Source organism: Oryctolagus cuniculus, chromosome 6 (assembly GCF_964237555.1).
Source record: "Oryctolagus cuniculus chromosome 6, mOryCun1.1, whole genome shotgun sequence".
Lineage (NCBI taxonomy): Eukaryota > Metazoa > Chordata > Mammalia > Lagomorpha > Leporidae > Oryctolagus > Oryctolagus cuniculus.
The window spans coordinates 117930590-117958588 of NC_091437.1; the positions used below are offsets into that span (position 1 = coordinate 117930590).

Below are 27999 nucleotides of genomic sequence, written 5' to 3' on the forward strand. Positions count from 1 at the left end.
GAAGCAGGAGCCAGGAGATTCTTCTGGGTCTCCCAAGTGAATACAAGGGCCCAAGTACTTGCGTCATCTTCCACTGATTTCCCAGGCCATAGTAGAGAGCTAGTTTCGAAGTGGAGCAGCTGGGACTCAAACCGGCGCCCATATGGGATGCCAGCACTGTACCCGCTACACCATTGTGACAGCCCCGAAACCTGAGTATTATCCCCAATTTCATTCTGTCTCTTACCATGTGCCCCACCCCACCTCATACAATCCATCAGTAAGTCCTATTCATTCTGGTTTCCAAATACTCATCACAATAGTCAATTCTGTGTCTCCCTAACCATGGTTTCCATCATCAATGGCCAGCATTATTGTAATTGCTGCTTAGCACATCTTTTCCTGCTCCTGCTCACCCACAAACCTCTTTCGATGGTTGTCTTTAAAACTGAAAATCAGTTCTTTTCAGTCATGCTTACACTCAAACTCATCAGTAGCTTATAAACAGGTCTCAACCCATCTCTGGAGAATTACTCTACCTTCCACTGTGCTGATCCCAGGTTCACAGGGCTCCCCCAGGCACCTCTAACATACCTTGATGGAAGTCCCAGCATAAAGGCATTTCTTCAAAACATACTTCCCAGTCACACCCAAAGGTCCATGTTTCATTAGTCTTGAGCTCAGCCAACTGCAACGTCTTTTGTAGCATTGATCACAATTTCTGGTGAGTGTTTTTTATTTGCTTTTTCTAATTTTCCTCTTTCATGGGCCTCCAAGTCACATATGATCCATCATGCCCAGCTATTACATTCTTACATCCTTCTCTGCCAGGTCCTGGAATGAGTAGATACCTGGTAAATAACTCTTGAATAAATGAAGGCAACACTGGGTGCTTATAATAACAAGAATTTCCCCACCGTGCACATTTGATATTTGGCTACTAATTGGACTTCTAAATATAGAGCAAATAAATTGTGTAAAATAAATCATGTTATAAAATGAGTATTTCTTGGAGAATGTGAACTTGACCTTCATTTAGTGTTTAGGTCTCCATTTATGTTCCAAGTGCTGCATTAATGTAGAATTTTTTGTGATTAATTATACACAGGGCATTGAAATGATCTTTGCCAAAAAGTGAATCCAGCCTCAAATAGCTTTCATCTATTAGATGGCATTATTAGACAGAATTCACAAAATCCACCCATGGATTATTGAAGATTTTGCTGAGGTTATATTATTTGCATTATCTTTCACACAACATAGGGAACAAAAACATTGTTTGAAAAAATTTGTAAATTATTAAAGGGACAGCTGTTTTAAAGTCCAGGTGCTATAGTGAGAGTGGAAATTTACACTGGACTCTGGTATTTAAGGATCCTGTTAATCATGGTATTATGGGCCTGATTGTCCTACTGACTGACTACATGATGTAGATTTTATTTCTCTCTAGAGTTGTTAATATTTGTTCTAACTTCCATATGAAACAATCAGAGGAATTGTATATATTCTCATGGGAGGAAGGAGGAATTAACAGCAAAATGTACAGAAACATTTGAATTTATCTCAGACAATAAGGAGAAGTTAATATGCATGGAAAAGAAAAGAATGAACTTCAGTCACAAAAACACAGTCCAGATAAGTAATTTTCAATGTTCTTCAAAACTGTAGAACAATTTATTTAAATGAATTCTGTATTGTGACATGCTTGTTGTGTATATGCATATACATTGTGTATGCATGAGTACATACACACACAAACACACACATATACACACTCCTAAAAAGAAGTTTGTTAACATACAAATGGAAGGCTAGAACTGCCCTTTGGGCCTCCTTACAACTATGGCAGCGTTTGACATACTTATTGGATTGTCTTAGTCTTTCTCAATCTAGGGACAAGTTTTCCTTTGTGCACCAAATTTTCCATTATATGTATATAAGTAACCTCTCTTCTGTGCATTTAGTACAGTACCAACTGAACAGCATCTGAAAGTAGTTTCTCAATTCATTTTCTGTGTTCTGTGATTCAGATGAGAAAATCCATGTCAATAAATAAATTGAAAATCACTGATAGTGTTAAAAGATTATTATATAATTATATAGAATAGGTATGCAAATACACTGAATAACTTCTGATACTTCCTTTGAATTTCCTTCTCTGTTCTAGGCAGCCATTACTAATCAATCAGAGTTAAGAACACAAGATGAGGGGCTGGAGCTTTGGCGTAGTAGCCTAAGACTGTGGCATCAACATCCCATATGGGCATCAGTTCATATCCCACCTGCTTCCCATCCAATCCAGTTCTCTGCTGTGGCCCGGGAAAGCAGAAGATGGTCCAAGTACTTGGGGCCCTACACCCAAGTGGGAGACTAGGAAGAAGCTCCAGTGTCCTAGTTCCAGAATCGTTCAGCTCCAGCCATTGCCACCATTTGGGGAGTGAACCGGAAGATGGAAAATCTTTCTGTCTCTCCCTCTCTGTGTCTATAACTCTATATCTCAAATAAATAAATAAATCTTAAAACCCCATAAGATGAAGTCAAACTATCATCAGGATGATGGAGATATTTAGGGTGACTAAAAACATGAAGAATGAAGATAATATTATCAAATCATTCATCTGATGAATTGATTATTTTCCCTAATTAAAATATTGTAGCTAAGGACAAATATATTTGAATGTGTAAGGCAAATACCAATACCGCACAAGATAGTATAAATTATTTAAGATACATTAATTCTTTAGAATGTTTGAGATCTTATTCTATATTTCTCAATAATAGTTACACAATTTTGCATACAGATGGGCAAAAAGGAAAAAAGCCAAAGGAAGCAAATTTATGTGCTTATTTATAAGGAGAATAATATCATTGTTACTGAGTAAGAAAAAGAGAAAATTAAACATTTTTAAAATGTTGAAAATAAGGATAACCTTTGAGAAACAGAAATCAAATTAAAATATGCCCTATGAAGTGAGTGATTCTTTGGCAGGTTTGTAGACAGTATGGGGCCTATGATTTCTTAAATACATATTGCAATGGCCAAATAAAGATCCTACAGGTAGAAGAAATAGTTACGTGCTCTTCCCCCTAAGCCTCTTTCCTTTGCAGATGGAGTCATTTTTTCCTGATAGTTTTGTAGATCCATTCCTATTCACTCTGGAGATAGATAGGAGCACTAGGTGAGAAGCTTGTCACTTCCCTAGCAAGCATCTATCTCTTCTCATATTCTATCCACTCTTTCTATAGTGATATCTAGATTTCTTTCCCTATAGCTTCCCTTTCTAAGTTATTTCAAATTTGTCTTTCCCTGAGTTTGAATTCCTATTGTGGTCTCTATCTTAGGCCCTGGATTTATTTTGTTTTTCTGTTTCTTAGGACTTGACACTTAAATTACATCAAAATTTAAATCTTAGACCCCATGACTGAGTCTTTGTCAAATATGGTCACACCTGAAACTGATGGAATTGATAAATAATATAGCCATGTTTTAAAATGATTTTTAAAGATGAATGCCACATACATTGTCTCTAATCATACAACATCTCTAAATTAACTAGTTTATCTTCATTTAGGAACAAAGAAATCTAAGCTTGCAGGGCCAAAAAATTTTGCTCATTTTCACAGCTGGAAGGTGGCAGAGCTAGATTCAAACCCAGGACTGTTGTTTTATAAATCTTCTTACTTTTCTTCTCTGTACTGAAGCTACCATCATTCATTTTTATATTTGTCCACTCAACAAATATCTACTGAGCAAACACGATAAGTCAGGCAGGATGCTAGACACTGGCATACAAAACTGGCATATAAGATAATCATAATTCTTGATTTATAGGGCTCCAAGAACTCCAAATCACCAATAACAAGGGTCAATAGACTGTCCTTTTAATTCAGAAACTAAGAATTTTAAGATAGAAATTTGTATATAATCAGATATGTTTTAGGAATACTATTCTCAATGGAGAAGATATAAAAGTTTGTGTATGTGAGGAACTGAAGGAAAATCAATAAATTAATATGTTCTGGGGTCTCCAGTGTAATATTTTATATTGGAAATAGCATAAAATTTCACACAGTAAAAAAAAGCAGGTTTACAGGTTTACAGGAGAATGCAGAGTTTGGTTTTGAACTTGTTGCACTGTAGGCATGTGTGGGAAACCAGCTACATTTAGAGTATTTGGAAATTCCATCTGGAAGCTCGTGAACAAGGTAAGAGTGTGATACGCAGGTGCTATAGGAATTATCTGCAAAAAGTAATAATTGAAGCCATGGGAATACATGTGATAGCTAAAAGAAAAGAGATAGAAAAAGAAAACAAAAAAGAAAAGAAAATAGAGCCCCAAAAGGGGCATGAGAATTGAAGTTAAGGAAGGTAAGGGGAGGGAGGGAGAGAAGTATTTTTGTATTCTTAGAATTGTATCTATGGTTCCACATGCAGAAGCATGAAGCAAGACCCCTACCTTTCACCTTACACAAAAATCCACTCAACATGGATTAAAGATCTAAATCTATGACCCGACACCATCGAATTATTAGAGAGCATCGGAGAAACCCTGCAAGACATAGGCACAGGCAAAGACATCTTGGAAAAGACCCGAGAGGCACAGGCAGTCAAAGCCAAAATTAACATTTGGGATTGCATCAAATTGAGAAGTTTCTGTACTGCAAAAGAAACAGGAAAGTGAAGAGGCAACCGACAGAATGGGAAAAAATATTTGCAAACTATGCAACAGATAAAGGATTAATAACCAGAATCTAAAAAGAGATCAAGAAACTCCATAACAACAAAACAAGCAACCCACTTAAGAGATGGGCCAAGGACCTCAATAGACATTTTTCAAAAGAGGAAATCCAAATGGCCAACAGACACATGAAAAAATGTTCAGGATCACTAACCATCACGGAAATGCAAATCAAAACCACAGTGAGGTTTCACCTCACCCGAGGTTAGAATGGCTTACATACAGAAATCAACTAATAACAAATGCTGGCGAGGATGTGGGGAAAAAGGGACCTCAGAATCAGCCCTTAAGGCATTCGGATCTGGCTAAAAAGCCCATGAGAGTTTCTCAGGCATGGAAATCCAAGACACTGCGGCAAAAAAAAAAAAAAAAATGACCTAAATGAAATATCTCTGTGAGTGAGATTCCAGCGGAAAGAACGGGCCATCAGAGAAGGAGGTACTTTTCTCTGAAGGGAGGAGAGAACTTCCACTTTGACTATGGCCTTGTCTAAATAAGATTGGAGTTTGTGAACTCAAGAGGCTTCCATAGCTTTGGCAGCTCATGACAAGAACCTTGGATGATTATTGATGTCATAAATAAGAGTGTCAATTGTTAAATCAACAACAGGAGTCACTGTGAACCTACACCCCGTGTAGGATCTCTGTTCTTAATGTGTTGTACTATGCAATTTAATGGTAAAACTATTACTCATACAGTACTCTATACTTTATGTGTCTTTGTGGGTGCAGTCTGTTGAAATCTTTACTTAGTATATACTAAGTTGATTTTCTGTATATAAAGATAATTGAAAATGAATCTTGATTAAGAATGGGATGGGTGAGGGAGCGGGAAATAGGATGTTTGTGGGTGGGAGAGAGGCTATGGGGGGAAAAGCCACTATAATCCAAAAGTTGTACTTTGAAAATTCATATTTATTAAATTAAAGTTGAAAAAAAAGAATTGTATCTATGAACTACTTGAAATCTGTTCTATTTTTGTTAATAAAAAACAAAAAGGACACGTTTAAATAAGTCAGATTTGAAAATGAGATTTCTGTATATTACAAAAATTGTCCACAATCCTTTCTTCACTCCTCCCTATAACTGTGCCCTATGAAATGTGACTTTTAATCTTCTCCCATGAAGAAATGGAGTGTATTTCTGCTCATCTTGAATTATGGTTACCATTTGGACTTGCTCTGGTCAACAGAATGAAGTAGAAGTATTGGTTTGTCTCCAAGAAGTTTTGCACAATTTCATGTTCCTGTGAGCAGCTGTCAAGTGCTCAAGCCTAGGCTGGAGGAGATGAGGCTTCTGGAGCAGAAACTGACCATTCCTGTTGAGGCCACCCAGGAACATCATCCCCTAGCCAAACTGGCTGCTGACTATAGAGACAGCAAGCCCAGATGAGATCAGAATAACTGTTCAGTTATTCACATATACAGAATTGTTCAAGTTATACACATATACAGAATTGTAAACCAAATAAGCAATTGTTTTAAGCTAATAAATTTTTGGATAGCTGGTCATCTATTAAAATATAACTGATATAGAAATTGAGGTGGAAAAGGAGAGAAGTCAGCATAAGTTATGGTCAAGTGGTAAGAAAAATAAGAAACATAACAAGAAGAGGATGATCAACAACAATAAAAATCCCTAAAATATGGAAGACAGAAAACTAAGAGTTAGTTGTATTTTACAATGAGCCAGAATCTAATAACAACTGAAAAACCAGCTTCAAGTAATGAGGTACAGGGGGAAGACCAACAGAAGGAGAAATTGGTATCACGAGCAAGACCTTCATATTCAAAATGCCTGCCTCGAAATAGATTGAAAGCAAGTAAGTTGCACTTCTTCAACACTGAGATCCTCAGTGTCTTCAATTATAAACTAAGAAGGTTTCCTTTTCTTATACCCTATTATCCTTGAGAGGCAGAAGAACTTAGTAGTTACACACACAGCTTTTGAAATTAAACAGGTGTAAATGTTATTTCCAAATTCTTCCTCTTAGTGTCTGTGTGTACTTTTCTAAGGTTATGTAATCAAAGTCTGAATTTTTGGATATTATATAACAATATTGATAATAGCAATAATTATACATACCACTACTGAAGGAGATGTCATCAAATTAAATGCTGTATAAAATGGGCTGGCAGAATGCCTGGGGAAAAAAAAAGTATGTAGTAAACAAAATTTTGTTACCAATAGCAGCTTCAGCAGATGCGATACTACCAACGCTTGAATAAGTCCTTCTTTAGTTTGAGCTTAAATTTGTACTACGGCATTCCCTACCTGTTGGTCTAGTTCTGTTTAATGGCAATGCTTTATGGTTTTAGAGCATTTGACAGTTTCACAATGTGCTTTTATATCATCACATTAGGATTTACTGAACACACAGTTTTCCATGGCCACCTTCATTTCTTCCCTGGCTTTATAATAAATTAGAAGCAGAGATAGGGATGGTTTAAAGCATGAACACTGTTATTAACTTGCAGTTGTTGATAAAGAAAGAATCACGAAATATTAAGCAGAAAATCAGAGACCTCCAAAGTCATCCAGTGTAGGGGGAAAGTGGAAACCTCCCAGTTTTAATCGCATTACTATAATTAGGACTAGTAGGAGGGTACTTCAAAAAGTTCTTACAAAAATAGAATTATAAATAAGTATATTTTGTTGCAAAACATTTTTAAATCAATATATAGATTTTTAATGATGTTTTGAAATCTCTTTATAAAGTAATTGATAAGCATAATGATCACTTTGATTAATCAATAAGCCATTGAATTCTATGTATCTGTTTTCTAAAGTAGGAAATTTTCTAAGATTAAAGTTGAGGAAAAAAATGTCTTCTTTGATGGAATCTGGGGTGGAAACCCTGCACAGCACAGAAGCAGATGAGCAGAGCTGTTCTTGAAGTCATGTGAAGACAAAGACCATGGCTGTGTGCACCTGACTGCATATCCCTGTTGCACAGGAAAAATCCTCCAGAACTTTAGGTGGGCCCTTAAAATTTATGCAAAGAAAACATGGTATCAATCAATTTTTTTTTTTCAGAAAACACAGTTCAATATATTTAAAGTAGGGCTTAACCCATAAAGGAGTAAATAATCTGGAGAGAAATCCCTCATATAGAAAACTACATTCCTTCAAAAATCTATATACATAAGGTTTTACTCCTTTTTTTTTTTTGCCAAAGTAGGACATCATCTCATTTTCTTATTAGAATACTTCTTATTTTCTTATTAGAATACTTCTACTATTATTCACAAAAGTATAACTTTCATGAGAAAAACCTCAAATAAAATTTATTTCCACCTCATAAACACTCTTCCTATGGTATCTCTCCCTAAGAAGTATGCATTGCCAGTCTCCTTAAACACATTTTGGTTAATATCATGACATTTCCTCCTACTTACTAGCTTTTAAGTACTTCCTTTTATCCATTAACTTAAAACTAAATCTAATAAGTATTATTTTTCAAGCAAAGAACACAGAATTAAATAGTGAGCTAAAATTTACAAGCTAAAATCAAAAGTGATACCAGAATAGACAAAAAGAAAAAAATAATTGATAGATATGTAACCTTAGGATTTCCAAAGATCTCTGGTCAGTCAGCATGCCACATATGTAAGTTTTACTAACATAATTTCTTTTTTTATTACCTAAGAGCATTAGGATATACTTTCTGGCTGCAATAATTGCTTGCAGTTAATTACAAATGAAACAGAAGTGCTGGTAATATGAGAGACTTGTACTCTGCATAAAACTGGAAATTACTGCTATTACTCTTGGTTGCTAGTGAATATTAGGTCATAGATGCTAATTAGCAGTTCATTGCCCTCCTACTGGGGAGAAAGCTCACTACTGTATGAAACTATCCTGATAGCCAAACCCAACACTCAAGGCATTCTGACCATTTTTGTTTGAGCAGTTGTAAGACATAATAAAACTATTTACAATTTTTAGAAGGACTATAAAGGGTAACCTTAACAGCCTCAGAGCTGCTCACTATTTCAGGCAAAATAGCCATATCATGCTTCAGGCCCCACAGTCTATGTGTAGGGACCAATTAAAAACTAGAAGACAGAAGTTTTCATCAACACAAAGTAAACAGGTTTTCCCACAAAATACCTGTTGCCAAAACAGAGCAACTCAAAAATGAGAGAATAAAATTATATATAAGAAGGGAGAGAAATTAGAATAGCTCTAGGATTTTTTCCAATGGAAAATTTATAATGCAAATTTATGCATATGCACACACAGACATACAGCTAGCCCTGAGTGTGTGTGTGTATCCATACCTATCTATAGCCATATCTGTATTTATCTATCATCTATCTATAATTGTATCTACATAGATATAGACATAGATATATAGATAGCAATGTGGGTAGGTCATTAAATAGAGATAGATTATTTTGATGATAGATAGATAGATGATAGATAGATAGATAGATAGATACTGTCTAGTCTTTTAAATACAGCCAAAAGCCTTAAGAAAAGAGATTTTTTAAGAGCTTATTCTGGTATTTTTTAAAAGATTATTTATTTATTTGAAAGAGTTACACAGAGGCACAGAAAGAGAGAGAGAGAGAAAGAGAGGTCTTCCATTTGCTGGTTCACTCCCCAATTGGCCACAACTGCTGGAGCTGTGTCGATCTGAAGCCAGGAGCCTGGAGCTTCTTGCAGGTCTCCCATGCATGTGAAGGGGCCTAAGGACTTGGGCCATCTTCTACTGCTTTCCCAGGCCATAGCAGAGAGCTGGATCAGAAGTGAAGCAGCCAGGTTTCAAACTGGAGCCCATATGGGATGCCGGCACTGAGGCAGTGGCTTTACCCACTACGCCATAGAGCCAGCCCCTATTCTGGTATTTTTTAAGTTGAATTTTGAAGCCATGATTTATTAACATATTTCCATCTCTTTAATTACACATATGTGTTTAGAATGTCCATGATCTTTTGAGGGAAATGTGTTAAAACTTTAACCTGGGGGTTGGCTCTGTGGCACAGTAAGCTAAGCCTCCACCTGTGGCACCGGCATCCGATATGGGCGCCAGTTCGGGTCCCAGCTGTTCCTCTTCTGATTCACCCCTCTGCTATGGCCTGGGGAAGCAGTAGAAGATGGCCCAAGTAGTTGGGCCCCTACACCCACGTGAGAGACTTGGAATAAGCTCCTGGCTAACGACTCCAGATCTGCCAAGCTCGCATTGTTGCGGCCATCTAGGGAGTGAACCAAAACTCTTTGTCTCTCCTATTCTCTGTAACACTACCTCTCAAATAAATAAATAAAATCTTTAATAAAAACAAAAAAACCCAAAATTTTTTAAATATTTTTTTAACTTTTATTTAATGAATATAAATTTCCAAAGTACAGCTTATGGATTACAATGGCTTCCCCCCCATAACATCCCTCCCACCTGCAACCCTCCCCTTTCCCACTCCCTCTCCCCTTCCATTCACATCAAGATTCATTTTCGATTCTCTTTATACACAAGAGATCAGTTTAGCATACATTAAGTAAAGATTTCAACAGTTTGCTCCCACACAGAAACATAAAGTGAAAAATACTGTTTGAGTACTAGTTATAGCATTAAATCTCAATGTACAGCACGCTAAGGACAGAGATCCTACATGAGGAATAAGTGCACAGTGACTCCTGTTGTTGATTTAACAAATTGACACTCTTGTTTATGGCCTCAGTAATCACCCTAGGCTCTTGTCATGAGCTGCCAAGGCTATGGAAGCCCCCTGAGTTCACGGACTCTGATCATATTTAGACAAGGCCATGGTCAAAGTGGAAATATTTAACCTGAATTTAATTATTCTTCCAAAAGCAAAGGAAATTAGATAATGCATAAATCCTAATTTTTAGTCAAACTGGGTTTCATATTTAAGTATCAACTATATTTATAATTTGAAAAATGGTATTAAATATTTTATATTTTTAATATGGGAATATAAGTACCAGCACACACACATACAAACACAAACACTGTTTGCCAAGAAAATTTCCCTAACGAGTGGGGCAAAAAGCCAAGGAATAGTTCAGAAGTATTAGAATATATGTATTCTTTATTTTGAAGAAGGCATATTCATTTTTTCTCAGTGTAATGACATGTCCCACTTTTAATTGTGCTCTTTTCTTTTCCATAAATAGTACATCCAGTTTCACCTGTGGAAGTAAAACTAATTAAAAGAGCAATAACTTGTAAAAATTGAAAAAGTAAATCTTCTCCATAAACTGTTTGAAGTTCTATGTGCTACAAAATCTTTTTCCCTGCTTCTAATCTCTTATCAAACCTTAAACATAGACGAGAATCATTCCAGGCCTCAGTCTTAAGAGACTGGAAGCTTTTACTTCCTTGCTCTTTTGAATACTTGTTCTTGAAACCTAGGACGTCAAGTAGGTAATCTAGCTATTCTGCTAAAGAGACCACAGGCAGAGCAGGGAGTGAGTTGTGAGTTGAGATGACACAGAGAGGGAGGCAGCCCAATCCTGCCTTCCAGCAACCATTACCCCTACTATTGTGCCTCACAATTGAATGATATCATCTTTGCCCCTCCAGGATAGTTCAGCTGCCAGCTGAATACCAAGTCAAGACCATGTGGAACTGAACCATTGGCCAACTTGAACTTATACAAATTCCCAACCTCAAAAATAATGAGATAAATTAACATGGTTGTTATTCAAATCAGACATGTATACAAACACAACCCTATAGACGAGAATCAAAGATAAACGAATTTGTAGTTTGTTGAATGAAGGAGAGAAAGAATTGGTGGTTCAGTCAGGAACAATGAGGGAGACAAGTGAACTCCATCCTGAATGGAAGAATTGGTGGTTCAGTCAGAAACAATGAGGGAGACAAATGGACTCCATCCTGAATCAGTGAATAGAGGAGTTGGAAGGTGCCAGGCAGCTGAGCACAGTTTGCTTTGTCTACATACTTCAATGTTACAAGTAGGGGATTACCTTCTCTGCTATTTTGAACAGAATTAAATCTCTATTAAGGATAGTCTTATTTCCAAATATTCTGATCCATTTTTCCTGCAAAGGCTCTTTGTCAGACTATGTGCTGCAAGTTTTGCTTGAAAATATGCCACAAATGTCATGACATGTGAATCAGCTATGGCTACTTGGTGGTAGAACAGTGAATCATTGGTATGTTACTTTGCTTTATTTCATATTAATACAATACATAATAATGCATATTAATGGAAGAAAAAATATTAGAAACTTCAAAGAGGGAGAAAAATAGCTCAATTTCTACAACAGAGATAATTATGTAATATTTTGTTATGAATTTTTGTCTATGTATCTGTTTATGAACAAGTGTTGAACAGCTTACATTTTTAGAATAATTTATAAGTTACAGATATTTTTAAAATTTTGATATTCACAAAAACTTGGAAAGGAAGTGCCCTATAAAAATATGTGCCTGCTTGTGCATCTTATTTATCATCTTACTCTACCTATTATCCCACCTGATCCATCAACAGCAAAGGTTAATTACATTTCTATGGAGCTGTCCAGTGGAAGGCTACTTTTCTCCCATTAAATTACAACAGGAGTAAATTAGTGGTTTTCAGAACTTCAGGGTTTTGATTGATGAATTCATTAATTCACCTTTTCAAAGTGAAAACTCATGTTTTAAATATTTTATGTACAATTTGCATTTTGGCACTTTAAGGGCTTTTTAAAAAATTAGACAGTATTTAAGAGAAAGGTCAGTTGTTCACCTTGGAGTGTGGATGCTTTGTAATACACAGAACAAGAAGTAGGGTTAAGTTTCTCTCCTCTAAAAAATCATCTGTCTTGAGTAGTCCCATGAGCTTCTTGTTCCTAAGTTTAGAACAAGAACAAATATGTTTAATGAGACACTGGAATTCCATTTCCCAAAGTGGGATTCTCTTTGCATCAGGGTAGACATGGGCATTATTTAATAGAAGTTTGGCTGTTGTTTCACTTTGGTAGCATTGAAAGTGAATACATGATAATGGCATTGCTACTCTCAACATGAAACCCTTCCACCAAGTTAAATGTACTTTAGCATATTCTACATACAAGGATTGATGCACAGGCATCTCTGTATACTCCCAAGACAACTAAGCATATGCCTGTAAACCCTGCTTAGGATGTACTGAATCTTCTATTCATTGAACAAATAATTCATATTTCTGATTTAAAGAAACATGCATCATTTGTGTGCACATAATGTGACATCAGAGAAATAATGAATGCAAAAAACTGGATCCTATAAGCAGTGCCATTCTTTCTTTCACTAAAGCTTTCTATACATTGCTACATCCCCATTCCCATCCCAACATCCTTATATTTATTTTGGTTATTTTTGAGTATCCATGAGGAAATACAGCAATTGCAAAAGATTTATTCAGGTGTTCCCTCTGTCAACAATAATTAAGTCCAGTTTTCAAAAGACAAAGAGAAAAGAAGAGAGATGGGGAATTCCTATATAATGATTAATTAATAATATGCAAAATTACTTAGTGTTCCATCTAAGATCATATCGGTGAGAATAGACAAGTAGGCAGATACATATCCTGGCATAAACTACAGGATAAGACATACAAAGCAGGCTTTATTTCAAAATATCTTAACAATAAAAGAAGAGTCTTATTTTTAATGCTCTACCTACTTAATGCTACCTCAACACAAATTGATTCACACATGCAGAATATTAAGCAGGGATCTCATGTAATGACAGGGTTTTCAAGACATCTACAGAAGACTGTTAATGATATATGGAGTTTCATCCTTATTAAAGTCTAAGGCAATATTTATGCCTTTCCCTGTTTGATGAGTCCATCCTATTGCTGCACACAACAGTGCATTCCTGGCCTCATTTTCAGTCCTTAATTTGTACTTGAAAAATATGTACACATTTAGCCAGATGCTTCTAGTGCCTAAGGTAACTCTGTGATAAATTGGGCACTTGAGAAAACAGGATTAACTCTTTGACTAAGAGGCCCACTCCACTTTACGTAAATACAGTATCTGAAAATCTAATTCTACCAAAAAAAGCAATTAGAATTCACTATAATTTTACATTTGGAACATTCTTTTTAATGCTTAAAAATAATTTTGTTTACAAAAAAGTTTTTTTCTAAATAACTTCAGGAATTTGTCTACTGGGTAAAGCTATTTACTTCTAAAATGAAGAATACAGTTTATTTTGCTTGGAAAGTGGAGGCAAATCAGCTATGTTTCCAAAATATGACTCTTTCTGATTTAAATGCATGGTGTTAATATAAATTCACAGACGAAGCATTAAAAGGCTTCACACTGGTTGTCAGTGGAGTGTTTGAAACAACATCTTATCTGTCTCAACTATAGGGTCTATTCATTTTTTTTATTTTCCCAAAGAAGCTTTTTATTTAAGGAATACAAATTTCATGAGTACAAATTTAGGTATATATTTATTCTTCCCAACATACTTGCCCTCCCATCCACACTCCCACCCCTCCTTCTCCTCCCTCTCCCATTCCCAGTCCCATTCTCCATTAAGATTCACTTGAAATTAACTTTATACACAGAAGAAAAACTCTAAGTAAAGATTTCAACATTTTGCACACACACAAAACAGTTTGAAAACAAGTTTTACAGTTAACTCTCATGATACAACTCATTGAAGACAGAGGTCCTGCATGGAAAGTTAGTACACAGTGACTCCTCTTGTTAATTTAACAATTAAAATCCTTATGTATAATGTCAGTGATTGCCTGAGGCTCTTGACATGAGCTGCCTAGGCTCTGGAAGTCTTTTGAGTCTACAAACTCCATCAGTATTTAGATATGGCCATAAGCAAAGTGGAAGTTCACTCCTCCCTTCAGAGAAAAGTACTTCCTTCTTTGATCGCCACTTCATTCCACTGGGGTCTCACTCACAGAGATCCTTCATGGAGAACATTTTTTGCCATAGTGCCTTGGCTTTCCATGCCTGAAATTCTCTCATGGGCTTTTCAGCCAGACCAGGAAGACTTAAGGGCTGATTCTGAGGTAAGAGTGCTACTTAAAGTGATTGTCATTCTATGACTCTGCTGTGTAGACTGCTTCCCATGTTGGGACATTATCTCCTTTTTAATTCTGTCTATTATTATTATCAGACACTTGATCCTATTTATATGCTCATTTTAATACTTATTCCTATCTGTATGTTCATTTTAACACTTAATATGATCATTTTAACACTTTAGATGGCATTTTTAACACACAACTTAATGGGGTTTGGGGTCCCGTGGAAATTTTTAAACCATATGTACCCTTAGAAGTAAGTCTGTAGAAATGTATGCAGAATGATATAGCATTACAGTTACAAACTTCCTCCTCCCTCTCTTATTCCCACTCTTATTTTTTAATGAGATCCATCCTCAATTGACTTTATACACATATGATTAACTCTATGTTAAGTACACAGTTCAACAAATAGTATGAAAAAAAAACCAACTGTTCAGCAACAGTCAAAATAAGAGCTGTGCAAGTCATCCCTTCTTGAAGTGTCAATTTCACTTCTACAGATTTTGTTTTAGGTGCTCAATTAGTTCTCACAGATCATGGAGAACATATGGTATTTGTCCCTTTGGAACTGGCTTATTTCACTAACTATGACATTTTCCAGATTCATCCATTTTGTTGCAAATGACCAGATTTTTTTTACTACTGTGTAGTATTCCATAGTGTACATATCCCATAATTTCTTTATTCAATCTTACATTGACAGACATTTAGGTTGATCTCATGCCTTAGTTATTGTGAATTGAGCTGCAATAAACATGGAGGCGCAGATAACTCTTTTATTTGCTGATTTGATTTCCTTTGGGTAAATTCCCAGGAGTGGGATGGCTGGGTCATATGGTAGGTCTATAATCAGATTTTTGAGGTATCCCCATACTGTCTTCAATAGTGGCTTTACCAGTATACATGCCCACCAACAGTGGATTAGAGTACCTTTTTCCCTATATCCTCACTGTTCATTGTTTGTTGATTTCTGTGTGAAAGCTATTCTAACTGGGATGAGGTGAAACCTTATTGTAGTTTGATTTGCATTTCTCTGATGTTTAGTGATCCTGAACATTTTTTCATGTGTCTCTTGGCCATTTGAATTTCAATGTCTGTTTAAATGCTTTTCCCATTTCTTCACTGAGTTGTTTGTTTTGATGTTGTGGAGTTTCTTGACTTCCTTATATATTCTGGTTATTAATCCTTTCAGTTGCATGGTTTGCAAATAATTTCTCCCTTTCTGCCAGTTGCCTCTTCACTTTCCTTACTGTTTCTTTTGCAGTATAGAAGCTTTTCAATTTGGTGTAACCCCATTTGTTAATTTTGGCTTTGATTGCCTGTGCTACTGGGGTTTTTTCCGAAAACTCTGCTTGTGCCAATGTCTTGCAGAGTTTCCCCAGTGTTCTACAATAATTTGATGGTATCGGGTTGTAGATTTAGGTCTTTAATCCATCTTGAGTGGATTTTTTGTAAAATATAAGGTAAGGGTCTTGCTTCATAGTTCTGCATGTGGAGATCCAGTTTTCCCAGCACCATTTGTTGAAGAGACTGTCCTTGATCCAGGGATTGATTTTTAGCTTCTTTTTCAAGTATAAATTGATTGTAGATGCTTGGACTGATTTCTGATATTTCTGTTCTGTTCCATTGGTCTACCCATTGAATTTTCCACCAGTTCCAGGCTGTTTTGATTATAACAACCTTGTAGTATGTCTTAAAATCTTATATTGTGATGCCTCCAGCTTTGTTTTTGTTGTATGAGATTTATTTAGCTATTCCAGATCTCTTGTGTTTCCATAAGAATTTCACCATCATTTTTTCTAGATCTGAGAAGAATGTCTTTGGTATTTAGGTTGGTATCACATTGAAACTGTAAATTGCTTTTGGTAGAATGGACGTTTTGATATTCATTCTTCCAATCAATGAACATGGAAGATTTTTCCTTTTTTTGTATCTTCTATTTCGTTCTTTAATGTTTTGTAATTCTCATTTTGGAGATACTTGAAATCTTTGGATGATTTTTTCCAAGATATTTGAACTTTTTTGTAGCTATTGTGAATGGGATAGATCTTAGATGCTCAATCTCAGCCATGACACTGTCTGTGTATACAAAGGCTGTTAATTCTTGTGTATTGATTTTTACATCCTGCTATTTTGTCAAACTCTTATATGAGTTTCAATAGTCTCTTGATAGACATGGGAAGCAGTCCACACAGCAGACTCATAGAATTACAAACACCCTAAACAGTACTCTGACCTCAAAATCAGCCTCTAAGGCATTCAAATTTGGCTGAAAAGTCCATGAGAGCATTTCAGGCATGGAAAGCCAAGGCACTATGGCAAAAAATGTTCTCTATGACAGATCTCTGTGAGTGAGAATCCAGTGGAAAAAAGGGGGCCATCAAAGAAGATTATACTTTTCTCTGAAGGGAGGTGAGAACTTCCACATTGCATATGGCCTGTCTAAATACCAACTGAATTTATGGATTCAAAAGGTTTCCATAGCTTTGGTACTTCACGTCTGGAGCCTTGGGTGGTCAGTGATGTAAAAAATAAGAGTGTTACTTGTTAACTCAACAACAGGAGTCACTGTGCACTTGCTCTCCATGTAGGACCTATGTCCTTAATGAGTTGTATTATGAGAATTAATGGTAAAACTTCTCTTCAAACGGTACTTTATAGTTCATGTTTCTGTGTGGGTGCAAACTGTTGAAATCTTTACTTAGTATAGAGTTGATCTTCTGTATATAAAGTCAATTAAAATGAAACTTAATGACAAATGGGATGGGAGAGGGAGTAGGAGGTGGGATGGGAGTAGGAGTGGGAGAGCAGGAATTGGGGGAAGAACCACTATATTTCTAAAAACTGTACATGTGAAATTTGTATTCATTAAATAAAAGCCTTCTTTAAAAAAAGTATTATTCTTATACAGATCTTAGCAACATTTAGTAGACTTGCTACTGTGATGCTAGTTACTATTATAAAGGGGAAAAATAGTCTCTTGGTGGAGTCTTTCAGGTCTCCTATATATAGAATCATGTCATCTGTAAACAGGGATAGTTTGACTTCCTCTTTCCCAATATGTATCCATTTGACTTCTTTTTCATGCCTAATGGCTCTGGCTAAAACTTTCAGGTGTATATTTAATAGTGATGGTGAGAGTGGTCATCCTTTTCTTGTTCCTGGTCTCAGTGGGAATGCTTCCAACTTTTCCCCATTCAATAGGACTCTGGCCATGGGTTTGTCATGAATTGTCTTGATTGTGATGAGGAATGGTCCTTCTATACTCAATTCGCTTAGAGTTGTATTTTATCAAATATTCTCTCTGCATCTACTGAGATAAACATATGGCTTTTGTCCTTCAGTTTGTTAATGTGATGTGTAACATTGATTTGTGAATGTTGAACCATCCCTGCATTCCAAGGATAAATCCCACTTGGTCCGGGTGAATGATCTTTCTGATATGGTGCTGGATTTGATTGGCTAGAGTTTTGTTGAGGATTTTTGCATTTATGTTCATCAGGGAAATTGGTCTGTTGTTCAGTTTCTCTGCTGCACCTTTTTCAGGTTCAGGACTTAGGTGATGTTGGCTTCATAGAAAGAATTTGGGAGGATTCCCTCCCTTTCCATTGTTTTAAATAACGAGAATAAATGGAGTTATTTCTTCTTTAAATGTTTGGTAGAATTCAGCAGTGAAGCCATCTGGTCTTTGACTTTTCTTTGTTGGAAGGGTCTTTATATCTGATTCAATTTATGTTTTGGTAATGGGTCTGTTTAGGATTTTTATGTCTTCATGGCTCAATTTAAGTAGGTTGCATGTATCCAGGAATCTATCCATTTCTTCTAGGTTTCCCAGTTTGTTGGCATACAGCTCTTTGTAGTAATTTATGATGATTATTTTTGTTTCTGTGGTAGCTGCTTTTTTTTTTCCTTTTCATCTCTAATTTTATTGATTTGGGTCTTCTCTCTCTTTTTTATGGCTAGTTGGGCCAATGGCGTGTCAATTTTGTTAATTTTTTCAAAGAACCAGCTTTGTTTTGCCAATCTTCTGTATTTTTTGTTTCAGTTTTGTTGATTTCTTCTCTAATTTTAATTATTTCCTTTCTCCTACTAGCTTTGGGTTTGGTTTTCTGTTGTTTTTCTAGATCCTTGAGATGCATTGACAGCTCATATATTTGGTGCCTTTCCAATTTCTTGATATAGACACCAACTGCTATAAACTTTCCTCTTAATACTGCTTTTGCTGTACCCCACAAGTCTTGATAAGTTGTATTGTCATCTCATTTGTTTCCAGAATTTTTTTGAATTCACTTTTGATTTCTTCCATGACCCACTGTTCATTCAGGAGCATATTGTTCAGTCTCCATGTGTTTTCATATGTTCTCAAGACTCCTGAGTTGCTGATTTCCAGATCATTGTATTGTGATCCAAGTAGAGGCATGGTATGATTTCAGTTTTTTTGAATATTCTGAGACTTGCTTTATGGCCTAATATGTGGTCAGTCCTAGATAAAGTTCCATGCACTAATGAGAAGAATGTGTATTCTGCAACGATAGGAAGAAATGTTCTGTAGATATCTGTTAGGTCCATTTGGTCTATACTATCAAATAACTGCTGTTTCCTTGCTGATATTTTCTCTGGTTGATACGTCCATTGCTGAAAGTGGGTATTGAAATCCCCCATTACTATTGTATTTGAGTATATGTCTCACTTTAGATCTCTTAACGCTACTTTTAAATATTCAGGTGCCCTGTAATTAGGTGCATTTATGTTTGTAATAGTTACATCTCCCTGTTGAATTGGTCCTTTAATCATTACATAGTAACCTACTTCATTTCTTTTAACAGTTTTTGTGTTAAAGTCTATCTGATATTAGGATGGCTACACCACCTCTTTTTTGGTTTCTGTTATCATGGAATATCTTTTTCCATCTTTTCACTTTCAGTCAGTTGGAGAGTTGAGGCCATTTACATTCAAGGTGACTATTTATAAGTAACAACTTTATCCTGCCTTTTTCCCATAAATATTCCAATTTTTTACTATGGATTTCTTTTGTATTTTTATTGAAAAATCATATTCCTTTACCTTCTTTCATAGTGATGACCATGTGTCTGTGTTTCTGTGTACAGCACATCCTTAAGCATCTTTTATAGGGCTGGACAGGTGGTGACAAACTTTCAATTTCTGTTTGTTATGAAAGGTCTTTATTTCACCTTCATTTATAAATGAGAGCTTTGCAAGGGGTAATATTTTGGATTGACAGTTTTTTCTCTTGATACTTTGAATATATCTTGCCATTCTGTCCTAGCCGGTAGGATTTTGAATGAGATGTCCCCTGTGAGCTTAATTGGAGGTCCTCTGAATGTAGTCTGGCATATCTTTGGTGCACTTTTTAGAACTTTCATTTATGTTTTACTGTGGAGAGCTTGATTACAATGTGTTGTGGTGAAGATCTTTTCTGTTCATGTCTATTTGGGGTTCTATGTGCTTCCTGTACTTGGTTGTCCATTTCTTTCTCCAAATTAGGGAAATTTTCTGTTATTTTTTCCCTAAAAAGGCCTTCAAGTCCTTTGCCTCTTTCCACACCTTCAGGAACTCCTAGAACCCATAAATTGGGTCATTTGAAAGTATCCTGGAGATTACCAACAGTGTTTTTTAGTTTTCTAATTTCTTCTTGTTTTTGGTCTGACTGCATAATTTCCTGTGCTTTGTCTTCTAAGTTGGATATTCTTTCTTCTACATCACCAATTCTGTTGTTAAAGCTTTCAACTACATTTTTATCTGTTCTATTGAATTCTTCATTTCATTTTGATTTCTCTTTAAGATATCAATTTTGTGGAAGAAGTTTTCTTTCATGTCATGTATGGATTTCAACAGTTTGTGCATTTGCTTTTCATTACTTCTATGTAATCCTATTATCAATTTTTTGAATTCCATTTCTGACATTTCTTCAATCTCATCATCTTCACAAGCTATCTTTTGGGGGTATCATGTTGTCTTCCTTATTCTAGTTTCTTGAATTGGTGTGTTTGTTATTTGGCATTTGTGGAGATACTCACTGGTTTCTTCTTCTTCTTCTTCTTCTTCTTCTTCTTCTTCTTCTTCTTCTTCTTGCTTTGGTGGCATTTATCTTCATACTATTCCTCTGTAGATTAATGGAGTGTCTGCTTTCAGAGAATATCTAGAGGTGTGTGGTGGGTGTGGCCAGAAAGCTCTGTTCAGTTCTCCACAGTGAAGGGTGTAGCTAGGTTTGGCATGGGAAATCTCTCTATCTTTTTTTTGTCAGAGGGGAAGTTTATTCTACTCAGCTGAGCTCATTTCTTCAAAGGAGACCAGTGCCTGACCGCTAGCTCCAGTGGGCTGTGTAGTACTTAGTAGTCCTTAGTGTAAGCTCAGTTTCCCCAGCAATGTCCCTCATGAGGTAGTTAGGGAGCCCTGAGTGTGTAGAGTTTCCCACAGTCACTTCCCACACTGTGAGCCCTCCCACACAGCTTCAGGTTTTTTTTCACAGTCCTGGCACACAAACCTACCACAGTGACAAGCACCTGGCCCCTTGTTAGTTTTCCCCACCAGTCTCAGGAGTCTCAACTCAGCTGGTTGCTGGGTGCAGACACAAGCTGGAACACCTGTTATATATGTTCAAAATGGTGCCCACTCTATCAGCATGTTATGGAACACTGTTGCAAGTTGATCATGGAGAGAAAAACAATGTCCCTCTTTTTTTCCTCTAGTTTGGTCACAGGGCTCTAAGCCAGGTTCCCTCTAGCCTCTTTTTGCAGCTTTTTTGCTTGTGACTTGGGCTGCTGCAATCTTGTCTCACTTCACTCTCCAGTGCTGGTGCGGAGACTCTCAGCTGCTGAGGACCTGAGTTGCGGGCATCCATGCCCTCCATGTAGGTCTACTGTGTCCTCTAATTTGTATAGTTTCCTCGGTCATTTTTTTTCCTAACTCTTCCCTGAGACTGTACTCTCTCCACTTTTTAAAACTATCTTCTCCTAAACTAGAGCAGTAAGCTCCTTCCCTACTCTGCCTTAGGGCCTATTTCTAATTAATGCCATAAAACTAAATTTATTGGGTTATTGTAAAATGTTTCATTTCTACTTTCCCTTTCAAAGGCTGGAGATGTTCCTTCTTTCTTTCATCTTCATTCCAGTTCAAGTAACATTCAGTTACTTGAATATATTGGATTCAGGTAGAACTAATCTAAATTGTTTATAACTCTCAAGGTATTTGATTCATACCTTTAATATTCTCAATTTTGTCTGGATGCTTGAGGGAATTCAAGGACTCCAAACAACAGTGAACAAATGAAGAGTGATTACAACACAATATGATAGCAAAACAATATCACAGAATGTCTCTAAAAGCATCATAATTGCACACTTCACTTGGTTACCCCTTTGCATAATGCGGAGTCTTTGAGCAGGGTCGTCTCTAACTCTCCCCTGTATCATTTAAAATACTCATGAAGCAAAATTCTTTCTTGTTGCAGCAAATGTGCAGCAAATTATTGATCCCTCTACCTACTCAACCTTCAGACAGAAACTTCTGTAACCACTATGTCAAAATTAGTGTAAAAAAAAAAAAACAAAAAGGAGCTCTGTCCATTGAGCTAAATTTGATGTTTGCCTTGAAAATGTGGCAAATAAACATTGTGTCTTAACACTACAAGTGACTTTGTGACCTAATCAACCTGTTGAGACACTGCAAAAGTTTGAAAATCTGAGTGGATATTGAGCTTTTACTGAATGAATATTGAGCTTTTACTGGACAGTCTCTAATATTCTTTTTTGTGGGTTTGATGAGGATACTGGGTAAGATGGAATCTTATAAAGATGTTGAAACTTTGGCAGATTTTTTTTTATTTGAAAAAATCTTGTTGCTTGGTCTTCCTTCTCTATTTTCCTAATATATATCATCACCTTGCTTTCTCATTCATGTCAAGTTTTTCTCTCTTACACCACGGCTGTAGGCTAATAATCATATGTTGTGTTTATTCCTGTATGCTCCCTTTTTAACTCAGTCTAATTTGTCCTCTTTCTGTTGTCATGAACATCTGCCCCCTCACAGACTGTTGAATCCATTTAAAAATAAGATAATCTGCCAGGTGCAAGAAAATATGTGCCACACATACCCTTTGCAATAAGAAATGCTTTTCTCAAATGTTTTTCAACATATGGCTACCAAATAGTCACTTTTTTTTTTTTTGGTCAGTTCGAGGGACATGTAATCATAAGATTTCAAAATGACCATTTGTAGACATTGTGGCATAGCAGGTTGAACTGCTGTCTTTGACACCAGCATCCCATATCACACTGCCCACTTCAAGTCCCAGCTACTCAGTTTTCAACCCAATTCCTTCCTAATGCACCAGCAAAAGCAGTGGAATATGGCCTTCCTATTTGAGCCCTTGCCACCCTTATGGAAGCCACATGGAGTTCCAGGTTCTTGGCTTCAGTCTGCCACAGCCCCAGCCCTTGGAGCCATTTGGGAAGTGAACTAGCAGATCGAAAATCTCATCCTGTCATTCAAACCAAAAAAAAATCTTAAAAAATAAAAAGAAAGAAATGATCATTTCTTATGGTATCCATATTTTTCCTTATCTTGAATTTTTTTCTGTTCAGCATAAAACAACAGTTTTGGTAGGAGATATGAAGCCAACACATATATTTCCCAAAATTGAACATTCACTGCTTAATACTTGGTTTATTAGGTAAGGAATGCAATTTTAGAATGGAGCCAGTTTACAGATTTAACTTGTGTGAACTTCTTTGATCACAGACAAAGTCAGAAGCAAATGTGAAGTGAAATGTATGATTTATAATGCAGTGTTTCAAATACAGGCATGTGGAATTAACAATGGAAATATTTAACAACCATCTATTTAGGTTAGTTTAAAATTGGCTTTGGATTTGGTTTTATCAATGGAAAAATAAGGTCTAGAAAAATTTCTCAGGGTTAAAACAGGCTTTGATAGGGCAATACAAGAAAAATATACGACATTTCTCTAAGGTGTTTTTGACATGTAGGTGTTTTGTTCCTATAGACATGTCACTTAACTAATTGAAACTGTTCCCATTAGCTAATAGATTCTTTTTTAAGTCATGGCTTAGGATCTGGCATTGTGGTATAGTAGGCCAGCATCCCATACGGGCACCAGTTAAAGTACCACCTGCTCCACTTCTTATCCAGCTCTATGGTAATGTGCTTGGGAAAGCAGTGGAGGATGGTCCAAATGTATGGGCTCCTGAACCCATGTGGGAGACCCAGAAGAATCTTCTGGTTCCTGGCTTCAGCCTAGCAGTGGCCATTTGGGGTGTGAACCAGTAGATGAAAGATTCTCTCTCTCTCTCTCTCTCTCTCTCTATATATATATATATATATATATGTACACATATATATATCTGTCTTTCAAATAGATAAATTTTTAAAAAAATATAATAATAACAAGGCCATGGTTTGGACATAATATTGCATCTTCATTGTATCTGAAGTCATTACATTTTCACAATACTGTGAAATTTTTTAGTCATTTGAATTACTTTACAAATTGTTATACATCCATTAAAAAGAAAAAAGTATGCTTGAAAATGTATATGAATATACCTACTCGAGGTTATGCACATTTAATGTATGCTTTTTTTTCAAAACCTACAAATTTATGAGAAATTCAAGGTTTGTGGCTACACTTCTACAGTTCTAAGCAGTAATCTACATTATTTTTCTTGTCCTTTATGTGATTGATAAATCTGTTTACTAGAAACCAAACCATAGTGCAATCTCATTATTTACTGTTGTTTTGTATTATATAAAGTCACTGGGTACACTGAATTAGCAAGTGCAGGACCATTGCCCCTAAGAAAAATCAAGGTATAGTCAGGTTATATCTCATCAATTGATCAACCAATAACCATGGGTTAGGTGTATTTCTGTTAAAGACATCTTAATTTAATATATATTTTTGTAAATTTTTACTTGTTTGTTTATTTGAAAAGCAGACACAGAGAAAGAGATGGACAGGTAGGTTGAACCAATAGGATCTTTCACCTAGTGGTACAGTCTCCAAATTCCCACAACAGCCAGGGGCAGGCCAAGCCGATGTCAAGAACCAAGAGCCAGGAATTCAATCCAAATTTCACACTTGGATGACGGGAACCCAAATACTTCGGCCATCCCCAGCTGCCTCCTTGGATGAACATTAGCGAGAGGTTGGAATGAAAAACAGATCTGGGACTTGAAACCAGGCCCTCCAGTGTGGGGTGCAAGCATCCCAAGTGGCATTATCTATTGCACCAAACACCTGCCCTACTATTATGTTTTTTTTTAAGATATGTTTATTTATTTGAAAAGCAGACTGATGGAGAGAGAGGACACGATCAAAAGAGAGAGAACTCTTCTATCAGCTGGTTCACTCCTCAAATGGCCACAATAGCTGGGACTGGAACAGGCCAAAGGAAGGAGCCAGGAGCTTCATCCAGGTGTCCCATGTGGGTGTAGGGGCCCAAGCGCTTGAGTCATCTTCCACTGCTTTCCCAGGCACATTAGCAGGGAGCTGGACTGGAAGTGGAGCAGTGGGGACTCCAACTGGCACCCATCACAGGCGGCAGCTTTTCCACTATGCCACAATGCCAACCCCCACTCAAGTATTATTAACTTATTAATTATGTTTGAACAAATCTTATCTAACTCAAGTATTTTCTCCATAAAGGACATGGCAGCCTTCATATCCCAAGCAACAATGGACATTTTTAGCACTATGTTCCAGGGTCATTTTAAAAAGCAAAGCAGACCCACAAATGCAAACATCTGAAAAGTATGGTCATTTGCTTGCAAGTGTGAGAGCTAAAATAAGCAGGGAGATCATTGTTTGTTATATCTCAGCCAAGAATGTATGTAATGGATGATCCCAAGTTTTCAGCACTCTGTACAAATCTCTGAATGACTTAAAAAGCATCGTGAATATTAATTTTAGGATTACAGAACATTTTAAGGCGCATACACGTTTGATTATATAGAATCCACAAGTAATGGGATTGACTCACTCCATTTGGGAACAAGTACATGGAAATGTGGAGTTGGAAAGTCTTAGTGAAATGTCGCTTCATGTTGTGTGAAGCTTTCCTTTGGTGGGTAGCATTTGATACTTTTGAAGCAGATCTAAAGCCACTGTTTGCTGCCCACTTAATGTCTGTCTGTTCCCCATGACTCTCCCACTTAAAGAGCTACATTGCAAATGTGTTTGTTTACAATTCTTTGTGTGGAACAGCTTAAATGATTATTTTTGAGGCATAATTTAGGACATCTGGGCGTAAATTTGTATAAACAAATTCCTTGTGCTCCCTCTCTTTCCACCCCCACTTCTCCACAGCCAAAGTACTTTATCATTTATAGTAGAGAATTTCAGTTCGATGGTACTGACCTGGTTAACATTTGGATTATCTGTCACACCATGGCCATGGCCATTTAGAATAAAGAAGAAACTGAAATTTTATACTGATAAACTGCTGTCAGTTTATAAAATATCAATTTCTGCTGAAATATACATGTCTTTAATTTTCTACTATGTCCACAGAGAACTGGGATTAAGAACTTACCCTAAGATGATAGGCAAGTTTCAGTCATCCATGCAGTGCTATAACTACTTCACCCACTTCATCTCCAACATCCATCAGTGAAGGAAGAGGAGTAGCCACATCCAACAGGGACTGAATCTTTCTGAACACCAAGGTAGGGCCTTTTCATTTAAAAGTCTGCTGGAGCCATCACTCTTCGTACTTTCTATTAAGACTGCTGCTTTAGCGTTTTCTGAATCGACCTTGAAAGTTCCAGAAATATTCCGTAGCATTATTCCCTGCACTGAACAGGTATTTGGATGTGGATTTTTAATAAACAGGTTAGGAGGCAGGAACCTGGGATTTAAGTCCTGCTCCTGCTAGTTTATGAGGTTGGGTGGGTTGTTTAATGTCCTAAGCTTCATTTTCCTCATTGGTTAAATATGGACAGTAATACTTACATCAAAGGATAAACATGATGATATAATGAGGTCATAAATGCAAAACGGTTTGTCAACAGTCAAGAGCTTTTGGAGTGGGATCCTGTGTATAACATAGGCCAATGTAAATGTGTTATCTACATAGCAATATCATTACTTCTAAAATCATCTTTTAAAATCTGGTAAAACCAGATGCTGCTTTGGAAGTCTATCTATAAATTTTTCTTTTGTTCTGTGTCATAAAAGAAATGCTTGAGGAAAGTTTTTTACTGATAAGGGTCAGGGTACAATAATAGTTCCTTAAGTTGGGAGTTCTTTGTCCTAGAGGAAAGAATCACCCATATAGAACCTTCCATTTCTTAACATTCTGGATCTTGTAACCAGCTTCCAGGTTCTCAGAGCAGAGAGACCTGGGGGCCACACTGATTGTATGAGAGCTGGAGGTTGAGACCTAGTTGAATTTACAGTCACATCCTCAGAATGTGAGTGCAAATCTTTGCTTAATTCAATCCCTCAGACACATAAATGGTCACAAAAACGGGAAAAACTGCCTTGGTTCAATTACAATTGCTTACATAATTAATATCAATCAAAGTGACTACATACTTGCTACTCTTGACCAGTTTTTAGATTAATTGTCTACCTTAATTGAGAAATATTCTTCAGATTTAAGTTTGACAGCATTTGTTTTGGATTTTTTTCCCCTTGGCCTGGATACCTTTACCTCCTGTCCACAAAGAATGCTGACATCTGACATTTGAATTTTTCTTCAAGCCCTACCTCACCTCTGAAATCGAGGGCAGACTACTACTTCCGTCCCACAGACTCCTTTTAGGCTACTGATATCTCCCACTATATTCACTTCAAGTCCATTACCCACAAACTAACTTTAAAATTTGATCAATAAACACTTGTTTAGGACCTGCTTGTTTTATGAGTGATGCTTAAGTCAATTTAGCTTGTAAGTTTAGAGTGGGCATTGTTTATGCTGAGTTTGATACACTGTGGCTTATTCAATAAGCACTTAACCACAACCGAACAATTGGACCAACTGACACATAAGTTTTATGGATTTAATGAATAACCAGTACTTTAAAGAATCCTTTAAAGGCAAAATAAGTAAAGCACAAAACACTGGAATTGGGACTTCAAATTTGCTGTAATCAACAAACAGTGAAAGAATCAAGGCATTGGTCCACAGAAGACCAACTGCTGAGGGTTGGTGATTTGCAGCCTTCCCCACACCAACCTTTACTTTAGTTATATGGAAGGAGTGATCCACATTGAGAAATAGT

The 27999-nt window shown here is 36.5% G+C and overlaps 1 long non-coding RNA gene across 1 annotated transcript; it reads right to left on the minus strand.

Moving 5' to 3' along the window:
* Positions 1–281: 281 nt before the first annotated feature.
* On the minus strand, positions 282–26939 carry LOC127490805 (uncharacterized). Its single transcript, XR_007919212.2, has 3 exons — positions 26307–26939; positions 6803–6860; positions 282–813 (listed from the first exon to the last, which is right to left on the minus strand). It is a non-coding gene; the product is annotated as an uncharacterized lncRNA (long non-coding RNA).
* Between the last annotated feature and the right edge of the window lie 1060 nt (positions 26940–27999).